Here is a 12,563-nt window from a genome sequence, read left to right as displayed (position 1 = left end):
CTTCTCTACATTGCTTCTATTGTTCTCTTGGGAGAAGAAATAACGGATAGAATTTCTCCTTTGTTACACACATTAGTCAAGGACCGCTGTGTGTAAATGTATTGCCCTATTCCTTTTTTTTTTTTTTTCCTTTCTCCAATTTTTTTTTTTTTAATTCCGGTTAATTAACATACAGTGTAATATAAGTTCCGGGTGTAGAATTTAGTGATTCATCACTTACATACAACACCCACTGCTCATCACAAGTGCCTTCCTTAATCCCTATCACCTATTTAAACCATTCCCCACCCCCACCCCCCAAATGATACAGTAACCCTCGGTTTGTTCTCTGTAGTTAAGAGTCTGTTTCTTGGTTTCCCTCTCTTTTTACCCCCTATATAAATTTGTTTTGCTTCTTATATTCCACATATGAGTGAAATCATTTGGTATATGCCTATCTCTGGCTGAGTTATTTAGCTTAGCATAATTCTCTCTAGCTCCATCCCTGTCCTTGCAAATGGACTATTCACAGTATTGGCTGGCAGAAGGAATTGTGAAGCAGTGAGTATTTATATTCTACTATCTTTTTTACTTAACTCCAACATGCATTTATGAAAACCTACACATTAGTCTTTATATGAAATTCCAGTGGGATTGCAGAACATTTGAGGATCAGAGTGTGAAAACAGGAGTTTCTTCTTTAAAGATTCTGTAAGATCTATTTCTGTGCCCTACATTCAGAAAAGAATAATTACACTTAATGTTTACCTAAGTAGTAGAAATATATCTGTGGTGATCTGTGTTTTCACAACTAAATACCTTCCTATGAAACATTTTCTGTATGTTTTTACAGTGTATAGTATTTTAAATATCAGAATATAACAAGTTTTTCTAGGAGAATTAGTTTAATAATCTTAGGTTACTCATATCCTTTATTAATATTCTTATCTAAAAGATACCTGAAAATATATACAACTAGGAAATAAGGTAAAACAATGACAAATCCATTTTGAAGTTGCTTGTAGTTCATGTGTGTGTATATATATATTATCTGTATATTTATCCTTTTTTCAGAAAATAAAAGTATAATAAAAATTATAATAATTTGGATAGTAGTGTTAATACTTTAAATTTGAAGATAGACTTCTGATACAACAGAACATTGTTTCTGTCACAAACTAGTTTATAATTATGTGGATTGGTAAATAGAGAAATGATGTAAGTATAACCCAGAAGTTTCATTGGTTAACACTAAGTACCTTTTGAAACAGTCAAGAAAATCTTTCTTACTATTAAAGAGACGACCTTGGCAATAAATGGAAGTCTTAAAAAAACAGCTAAAAAACTTACAGTAATACCTTCCTTTGGAATCAGTTTTGAATAATTTAATGCTATTGAGAATCATTATGCTTTTCACAATGTTAACATATCTAGTGAAGTTGCAAGTGTAGATGAAGAAGCTGCAAAGTTATTTCAAATATTTTTATTTTTGATGAAATTGGTCTCTATTGGAAATTCATGTTCCCAAGGAACTTTATCTCAACAGAAGGAGGTGAGTCCCAGTGTTTAAACCTACAAAAGATTAACAGTGGTACTGGGTGAAAACCCCGTGTGGATTTAGCTGTGCTAAAATGTATTAAGATTGTGGTGTTTTTTTGTTAGAACTCTGGTTACCAAGTTGCAGTGGTTTACCTCTACAATGTTTTCTCCATAAGCCTTGTTATTTCTGGTGTTTGATTTTTGCCTAAGGGAATGTTTTAAAGGAATGCACACATAATATTATAGCAGAAATGCTTATGTTTTAGAATTGATGAGAGTTTCTGAGCTTCAAATTGCATGTTCTCCAAAATCTTAGAATAATTAATTACCATGAAAATCCTAGTCCCTCAATCTTTAAAAAAATGAATTCTTATTAATATTGGATTGAAGATTTCTTGTTTTAACATGTAGCGTTCAGTGTTCTGTATGTAGTCTAGAAAAGTATCAAGTTTTGATTTATTAATGGCAAATTTCCCTTCTCAACACTGTTTACTCTTATTTTCCCCAAGTTAGTTAAGACATCATTGACATATAGCTCTGTATAAGTTTAAGGTGTACAGCACAATGGCTTGACTTACATATATTGTGAAATTATTACCACAGTAAATTTAATTAATATCCATCATCTCAAATAAATACAAAAAAAGAAAGAAAACCAATTTTTTTTGTTTGTTTCATGATGAGAACTCAATATATCTCTTCTCAACTTTCAAATATACGATAAGCAGTGGTAACTGTAGTCATCATTTTGTACGTTATATCTCCAGTATTTATTTATCTTATAACTGGATTTAGTTATCTTATAACTTGTATTTTTGACCACCTTTGTCAAATTCTTCCCTGCCCCTCAACCCCCACCTCTATCTTTTAGATTCATATTTAAGTGAGATCATCCAGTATATTTTCTTTCTCTTTCTTACTTATTTCACTTGTCAAAATGCTTTCCAGGTCCATCCATGTTATCACAAATGAAAGGATTTCTTTCCTTTTTTTATGGCTGAATATTATTCTTTGTATATACATATACTACAATTTCCTTTTCATTGATGAACACTTAGGTTGTTTCCACATTTTGACTATTGTAAATAATAATGCTATGAACATAAGAGTGCAGATATCTCTTTGATACAGTATATTTATTTATTTTGGATCTATTTCCAGGAGTGGAACTGTAAATCATATGGTAGTTTGATCTATTTTAATTTTTGAGCAACCTTCATACTGTTTTCCATAGTAGGTGTACCAATTTATAATTCTGCCACCAGTGAAGAAGGGTTTCTTTTCTCCACATCCTCACTAGCATTTGTTACCTATTGTCATTTGATGATAGCCATTCTAACAAGCCTGAAGTTATATCTCACTGTGGTTTTGATTTGCATTTTGCTGATGGTTAATGATGTTAGCATGCTTTCATGTACCTGTTTGCTATCTGTATATCTTCTTGAAAAAGTGTCTATTCAGATACTCTGCCCATTTTTTAATTGAATTGTTTGGTTATTGAACAAGGGTATGGAGAGTATATTTATATTTTGAATATAAACCCCTTATCAGTTATATAATTTGCAAATATTGTTCCATATACTATATGGTAAGTTATCCTTTTCTTCTGTTGATCATTTCTTTTGCTGTGAAGAAGGTTTTTAGTCTGATGTAGTCCCACTTATTTATTTCTGATCTTCTTCCTTATGCTGTAGGTTACATATCCAATAAAATCATTGCCAAGATCCATCTCAAAGAGCTTTTTTCCTATGTTTTCTTCTCAGAGTTTTATGGTTTCTGGATTTACATTTAAGTCTTTAGCCCATTCTATGTTAATTTTTGCAAGTGGAATGAAAGAAGTAAGTGCCTAGTTTCACTGTTTTACATGGTGTGAATATTCTCAGCACCATTTATTGAAGATTCTTTTCTCCATTGAGTATTCTTGAAACCTTTGGAAAAATATTGACCATATATACATAGGTTTATTTCTGAGAGCTTGATTATATTCCATTTGTCTATGTATTTGTATTTATAGCAGGACCATACTGTATGGATTGTTTTCCTGACTTTGGTGTTCATCTTCATGACCATTATTTTGACTTTTTATGAAGTAAATCACCCATCTCCATTTCAGATTCATTTCTAGTATTTTTTTTACTTTTACTTTCATTAAATTTTTAATTTCAGTAACATTTAATTTCAGTTAATATACAGTGTTACATTAGTTTTAAGTATACAGTAGTAATTCAACAGTTCCATATATTACTCAGTACTCATCAAGGTAAGTGTACTCTTAACCCCATTCACCTATCTCACCCATCCCCCAACCCTCTGGTAATGGTTACCTCTCCTCTGGTAAACACCTGTTTCTTTTTTATAGTTAAAAGTCTGGGTTTTTTTGTTTTGTTTTGTTTTTTTTCCCCTTTATTCATCTATTTTGTTTCTTAAATTTCACATATGAGTGAAATCATATGGTATTGTCTTTCTTTGACTGACTTCTTTTGCTTAGCATTATACCCTCTAGGTCCATCCATGCTGTCATGAATGACAAGATTTCATTCCTTTTTATAAATAAGCAATATTCCATTATATAGATATATATACCTCATTTTATTTATCCATTCAGCAGTTGAAGGATATTAGGGCTCTTTCCATAATTTGGCTATTGTTGATAATGTTCGTATAAACATTGGGGTGCATGTGTCCCTTTGAATCAGTATTTTTGTACTCTTTGGGTAAATACCCATAGTACAATTACTGGATCATAGGGTAGTTCTTTTTCTAATTTTTTGAGAAAGTCTTTAGTGTTTTCTACAGTGGTTGCACCAGTTTGCATTCTCACCAACAGTGCAAGAAGGTTTCTTTTCCTCCATATCTTTGCCAATACCTGTTGTTTCTTGAGCTTTTGTTTTAGCAAATCTGACAGGTGTGGGGTGATATCTGATTGTTGTTTTGATTTGTATTTTCCTAATGATGAGTAATGTTGAGCATCTTTTCATGTGTCTGTTAGCCATTTGGATGTCTTCTTTGGAGAAATGTCTGTTCATGTCTTCCATTCATTTTAAAATAATATTATCTGTGTGATTTTTTGTTTATTTTGTTTTGTTTTGTTTTTGGTGTTGAGTTCTTTATATATTTTGGATACTAACCCATTATTGGGTATGCCATTTGAAAATTTCTTCTCCCATTCAGTAGGTTGTCTTTTAGTTTTGTTGATTGTTTCCTTTGCTATGTAGAAGCTTTTTATTTTCATGTAGTCCCAGTAGTTTATTTTGCTTTTGCTTCCCTTCCTCAGGAGACATATCTAGAAAAATGTTACTACAGTTGATATCAGAGACATTACTGCCTGTACTCTCTTCTTGGATTTTTATGGCTTCAGGTCTCATATTTAGTTTCTTAATCCATTTTCAGGTGTGTGTGTGTGTGTGTGTGTGTGTGTGTGTATGATGTAAGAAGGTGGTCCCATTTCCTTCTTTTGCATGTAGCTGTCCTGTTTCCCAATATGATTTGTTGGAGACACTACATTTTTCCCATTGCATATTCTTGCCTCCTTGATTGAAGATTAATTAACCATGTAATTGTGAATTTATTTCTGCACTTTTTTTTTGTTTTATTGAGCAATGTGTCTATTTTTGTGATAGTACCACACATTTTGATCACTACAGTTTTGTAATATAACTTGAAGTCTGGAATTTTGACACTTCCAGTCTTGTTTTTCTTTTTCAAGATTCCTTTGGCTATTTGGGGTCTTTTGTGGTTTCATACAAATTTTAGGATTGTTTGTTCTATCTCTCTGAAAAATGTCATTGGAATTTTGATAGGGATTGCATTGAATATGTATGTATATTGCTTCAGATAGTGGGGGAATTTTAACTATATTAATTCTTCCAATAATAAGCATGGTATATATTTCCATCTAGTTATATTGTCTTGCCTAGGTCTAGGGCAATATTGAATATATTAATACAAATAAATACTAAAACTTCTAAAATTCAATAAGCAAAACACAAACCTCTAAAAAAAAGGACGGGCATTTATAGAGGAGGAGAAACAACTGCCCAATTATTATATGAAAAAATGTGACTAAGGACTTAATTAGTAATCATGAGAACACAAATTGAAATACATCATAAAGATACCATTTCATACTCATTAGAATTGGAAAAATTTAAAAATTACAAAATCTCTTGTTGCAGATTTGGCAGAACAGAGCTCTTTTAGACTGCCGGTGGAAGTGTAAAATGTTACAGGCATGTGGATAGCCATTTAGTTTATTTTGAAAATATGTACCCAGTAACCAGAAATTCCATTTCTGGGAATATATATTTTAAAAATTCTGACATATCTTCAAAAAGATACATGTTCAAACATGTTTACAGATGCATTGGTTTGTATTAAGAAATAAGGAAAATAATACAAATATTAATAAGGTAATGCATAAATACATTGTGCTATATTTTTGTAATGGAAATCATACTACTATGAAAATGAATGAAACTTAGTTGTTGCTATCAAAATGAATAAATCTGAACAAAAAAATTTGACAAAAATGCCAAATTGGAGAATGTATATATAATATATATTACATATATGTTTATAATATACAATATCATTTATGGGCATATACATCTGTAGCAGAATTATAAAGAAATTTAAGAATGACAAAACATCAATTGTAGTAGCAGAGTTAACATGCTGTATTTCTTACATCTACTGGGGGAGAAATAAACTTTCTCCCCAAATTTGAAAAGAAAAAAACAAAACAAAACACTCCCTTGCTTGAGTCTGGTTGGACAAATTTCAGGTCCATGCCACGCCTGGAACAATAACAGTTGCAAAGGCAATAATAACCAAAATTGACTTAAATATGAGCTCCTAAATTAATTGTTTCCAAGGGAATATAATTGCTATAATTATGTGATTTAATCAGGTCCTAGTCATAGAGTTGAAGGTTAGATCAGCTTCCCCTAGGTCTCATGAGCAGTTTGGGAAGGATATATATCATGAAGAGAATATAATTTTTTTAAGAAGAAATTTATAGGAGTTAAAATGTTATAGTGACCAAGAGTATAGTAGTAACAGTGGAATTATGAATAAAATGTGAATGTTGAAGGATGAGAGGTGAGGGAGTGGGAGAGGGAGCAGAAAGAGAGAGAGAGAGAGAAAGAGAGAGAGAGTTGGGGTGGATGGAGGTTCAGAAAGGGAGATTAAGCTTGGTGCCCTAGTAGTTGGCTTGTATGTTTTTATATAGAGTGTTACCATTTATTAATAAGTGAAGCATAGGAGGAATAGAGGATTTAGAAGAGGAGATGAGTTGTTTTAGACATACTGAGTTTGAAGTACCAATGAGGGAGCCTAGTGCTATTTGACAGTTGAAAATAAAGATCTAATGCTGAGGAGCGAGATCTCAATTGTAGTCATAATTGGGGGTTGTCAGTATAGCAATAATTATTTGATCCATGGAAAAAAATAAATTTTCCCAATATAGGAGAAGAGTCTACTGTGAACTGAGGAATTCTGAAGAATATAACACATAAGAAATGGCTAGAGGAAGAGACTAAGAAGGAAAAACAAGAAGAAAACCAGGGCTGAAATCAGTACAATAAAGGCAAGGTAGGAGTATATGAAGACAATGGGGGTGGTCAAAATTGCCAAATGTTGCTGAGAGGTCAAGGGAAGTAAGCAATGAAAATGTTTACTGGATTTAACAACAGAGTTTGTTGGAAACTAGAATGAGAGAAATTTCAGAAGAATTGTAGGAAGAGAAGCCAAATGGCAATAAATTAATAAATGTGTTGGAAAAGAGCAATTGGACACATTATATGTAAGCAAGATCTTCTATAAGTATAGCTGTGAACAGAACATAGGATCTGGTAGTTGGCTGTGGTGCTAAGGTTTGTTAAGGGTGGTAGATGAAGTCATTGTTGCTCTAAGTGTTGTGATGGATGGCTTATCGAAGATTGATAAGAAGCAGCAAACAGGAAGAGATTATGGTCTAAGAACAAGAATATAATTAATAGAAAGATATTACTAAGAAAGGGATAGGATGGGTTCCAAAACACAGGAAGAAGGATTAGCTGTAGTAAAGAGAAAGGACTTCTTCCCTTGCAACAGAGGGCACCAAGGAAAGGATTGGTGAAACTGCAGGTAATTTTGTAGGTTTTGTGGCTAGAACTTGAACCCTTGCAATCTTCTGAATGTGTCTCCTTTCCTTTAAATCATTTCTTCATGACCTAACCTTTGCAACCTATGTTCTGTTGTATAAACAGCGTGATACCTCTCTAACTAGTCTCTTGGTTGTTTCTTCTTCCAATCTGCTCTCCTTCCTGTTGTGAAAGGAATCTTTTTATAATGCCAATATGATCATCTTATGCAATGAGTTGTAATTTTTTTTTATCTCCCTTACTCTTTTCTAGATAACCAGCCTTTGAAAGGAGGTATTGCATTGTTCATTACCCTGTTCTCACTCATTCTTATGTGATGAATGTTAAAAATATATATATTAGATGAATAAATGGCTGGTGACTTTATCTTTAATGCCTTTGGCACCGAAGTGTTTGTTTTTTATTGAGATTATCAGATGACAGATTGCTAAATAAAAGTATAAAATCTTCTATGGGACTTTGAGATTTCACAATTAAGATCTTAAGGACTTCTTTTCAAAGCCACTTTCTAACTTGCTCAAGCTTCCCTCACTTGCTGTTTAAAAGCCTACTTCAGCAAAGTTTGCTCAATTGTAGGTTGAATGGTGTCCCTACAAAAGATATGTTCAAGTCCTAATCTCCAGTGCCTGTGAATGTGACCTTCTTGGGAAATAAGAACTTTTTAATTTTTTTTTAAATTTTATTTGTTTTAAGTAATCTCTACACCCAACGTGGGGCTCCAAGTTACAACCTTCAGATCGAGAGTCATGTGTTCTTCTGACTGAGCTGCCAGGCACCCTGGGAAATAGGATCTTTTAAGATGGAATCAAGTTTAAGATGAAGTTGTACTGGATTAGGGTAGGTCCTAATTCAATGACTAGCATCTTTCTAAGTAGAGGGAGATTTGGACTCAGAACACATACATCAGGCAGAGATTGGAGTGATGTATCCAAAAACCAAGAATACCAAGAGGATAGGAAGACGTCTTTGCTACCGCCTTCAGAGGGAGCATAGCCCTGCTGACACCTTGATTTTGGACTTCTAGCCTCTAGAACTCTAAGAAAATCAAATTATGTTGTTTTAAGCTGCCTGTTTTGTGGTACTTTATTATGCTAGCTCTAGGAATCTAATACACCTTATATATGTATATACTTTTTTTCTCAATTAGATTTATTTGTAGAATCTTACGAAACTTCCAACTAAGGAAGTCTTCTCACTTCTTGAACAAAAGTTTTTCACTCTTACCTATCCAGGAAGCTATTATTTTTCCGTTACAACATAAAATTCAAACAACACTGCTATAACTTTATTATCTTTAGGACAAAAATGCACTAATCCCATGGCTTTGTTTTTTGTTTTTTAATTTCCTCTATGATATTTTTTTTCTTTTTTACTTCAGTGTTGTTATTTGGCTAGGAAGAGAGTTTCTCAAAGACAATAATCTGTTTAAATTGCTGTGAATAACACTTAGGAAACCATGACTAAGTAAGTGGTGGAAAAGATTTGCCACCAATCATGGACTTCACAAACGAAATTTTACAGGAGAAAAGTTTCCATGTTAGATGAGTTCAGAGGGATCATAAAAATAATAAAAACTGTGAAAACTTCTGACCCTAAAAGTACTTCACTATTAACAAAAAAAAAAAAAAAAAAGAAAAGAAAAGAAAAGAAAAGAAAAAGCTTACGCGAGAGTTTGTTTTAAGCAAGTTAGCATTTCTTTTGACATATTTTATTATCTTTAAGTAGGTAAAAATTTAATCCTTTTTTCAGTAGTAAACATTTAGTACTGTATTAGAACAAAGGCATAATCTTTTAAGTAGGTTATAATGGGTATACTTCTCTCAAATTATGCAAAAGTGTTTCAAAAGGACTTTTGTGTCATGAGCTGACAAATGAAACTACTGTTTAATTTGGTAATTAATATGAACCAAGGCATATAGGATAATAAAAGTCAATAAGAGGTATAGTTTCTGGTTTTCACTTACTATAAAATATTGTAAGTTAATTCATATTACTTTTTATCAGAGACAGATATATGGTGATGAGTTACCTAAAGTGGTAATTGTCATATACTATTTTTAATATGTAATTTTGCTTTCTGTTGGAAAGTCTAGACCCAGACTAGTACCACTCTAGACCCAGACTGGTAACAGGTGTTACCAGTATTATTTAGGAAAAATAGCTTTTTGTTTAGTTCATGGAGAAGAAAGTAGATAAAGATAGTTAGGTTTGAAAAAAAGGATCAGCATTCTTTAAACATATTTTATCATACAGCATCCTTTAAATATATTTTATCATCTTAAAGTAGGTAAAAATGTGATTTTCTCTTTGCTTCTATGAGTTTGACTATTTTAGATTCCACGTGTAAGTGATATCATACAGTATTGGTTTTTCTCTTTTTTCACTTAGCATACTCCCTTAAGTTTCATCCATGTTGTCACAAATGACAGAATTTCCTTCTTTTTTGTGGGCAAATTAAAATTCCATTATATATAAATTAATACGTTTGAGTTAATACGTATGTATACATGTATATAAAATATATATGTATTTTTTATATCTTTTTATTTTTTCACCCATTGGTGAATAGTTAGTTGTTTCCATGTCTTGGCTATTGTAAGTAATGATGCCGTAGACATGGTATACCTCTTGGAGATGTAGTCTCTGGCTTACAATGGTTTGACATCTGATTTTTCTACCTTATGATGGTGCAAAGTAATAACAAATTCAATGAAAACCACACTTCAAAGATTTTGGATACTAACCCTTTATCACATATGCCATTTGCAAATATCTTCTCCCATTCCAAAGGTTGCCTTTTAGTTTTGTTGTTTGCTTTGCTGTGCAGAATCACTAAATTCTACTCCTGAAACTAATATTACACTATATACTAATTAACTGGAATTTAAATAAAAACTTGAAGCTGAAAGAAAGAAAGAAAGAAAGAAAAAGAAAGAAAGAAAGAAAGAAAGAAAGAAAGACCATACTTCAAATTTTGAATTTTGATCTTTTCTTGGGCTAATGATATATGGTATGATACCTCTCATTCTGCTGGCTGTGGCAGTGACCCACAGCTCCCAGTAAACCATGTGATCATGAGGTTAAACAACCCAGACACTTAGAACCAATCTGTACCCATACAGTCATTCTGTTTTTCACCTTCAGTATAGTATTTAATAAGTTACATGATATTCAACCCATTATTATAAAATTGGCTTTGTGGTAGATAATTTTGCCCTACTGTAGTTCTAATATAACCAATATTAAGAGCTCTAAGCATGTTTAAGGTAGGATAGGCTAAGCTATGATGTTTGCTAAGCTAGAAGTAGTAAATGCACTTTTGATTTAGGATATTTTCAACTTGCAATGGATTTATTGGGAGGTAACCCATTCATAAATTGAGGAAGTCTGTAGTGATTTCATTTCCTTTTGGATATATACCCAGAAGTGGAATTGCTAGATCCTAAAGTAGTTCTATTTTTAATTTTTTAAGGAACCTCTATACTATTTTCTATAGCTGCACCAATTTATATTCCCACCAATAGCACATGAGGGTTCTCCACATCCTCTTATCTCTTGTCTTTTTGTTGTTGTTGTTGTTGTTGCTTAATTTTATTTATTTTGAGAGAAGGGGAAGGGTAGAGGGTGGGTGGAAGCAGAAGATCTAAAGCAAGCTCTGTGCTGACAGCAGAGAGCCTGATGCAGGGCTCAAACTCATGAATCATGAGATCATGACTTGAGTCCAAGTCAGACGCTTATCCAACTGAGCCACCCAATTGCCCTTCATGTCTTTTTTATAAAAGCTATTTTAACAGATTTGAGATAATGACTCATTGTGTTTTTAATTTGCATTTCCTATTGTTTAGTAATGTTGAACACCTTCTCATGTATCTTTGGACATTTAAATATCTGCTTTGGAAAAATGCCTATTCAGGTCTCTTCCCCATTTTAAAATCAGATTATTTGATTTTTTTGCTATTACGTTGTGTGAGTTCCTTACATATTTTGTATATTGATCTCTTATCAGATATATGGTTTGCAAATATATTTGATCATTCTGTAGGTGGCCTTTTCATTTTGTTGATTGCTTCTTTTGCTGTGCAGAAGCTTCTTTAAAAATAAGTTTATTTTTGTTCTTATTGCCTTTTCTTTTGCTGTCATATCCATAAAATCATTGCCAAGATCAATTTTGAGCTTTTTCCCCTGTGTTTTCTTGTAGGAGTTTTATGGTTTCAGGTTTTGTATTTAAGATAATTAATGACTAATTTTACCCCAGGAATTTGAATATAGAAAGTTAAATGAATTTGAACTGGAAAAGAGTAGGTGAGAGAAACAAGAGAGAGAGAGAGAGAGAGAGAGAGAGAGATCCTAAAACCTTTTGTAATCTCTTAAGGAGTATGGATGTCCTTGGGAGTATCAGTCTCAAACAAGAATTTGGGGATAGTGAATTTGGGAACTCGATTTAGAACAACTACTAAATATATATACATATACAGGCTATTCTATGAACTAACTGAAAACATCTGGTTCAGCTGGAAGTAGAGCCAGGAGCCCATTTTCTATCAGTGGAATTTCACTACAGAGAACATAGGCTGTGTATGATCATGAAATGAAAGAGAGAATGGTGACGATAACAATAATGACAATTAGGGATATATTTTTCTAACAAAGTGGAAAGATCACCACTGCTTTTCAATGTTCTACTGGAAGTTCTAGCTAATACAGTAAGACAAGAAAAGGAAATAAAAAGTATACAGATTGGGAAGGAAGAAATAAAGTTCAAAGATGATATACTCATTTATGTGAGCAGTCAGAAAGAATTGACAAACTCCTGGAACTAATAACCAGTTATAGCAAGGTTACAGAGTGCATGGTTAATATGCAACAGTCTATCACTTTTCTATATACCAACAATGAACAAGG

Source organism: Panthera tigris, chromosome A1, assembly GCF_018350195.1.
Source record: "Panthera tigris isolate Pti1 chromosome A1, P.tigris_Pti1_mat1.1, whole genome shotgun sequence".
Classification (NCBI taxonomy): domain Eukaryota; kingdom Metazoa; phylum Chordata; class Mammalia; order Carnivora; family Felidae; genus Panthera; species Panthera tigris.
The sequence above is the reverse complement of the archived record's forward strand: the minus strand, read 5'-3'. Positions refer to the sequence as shown.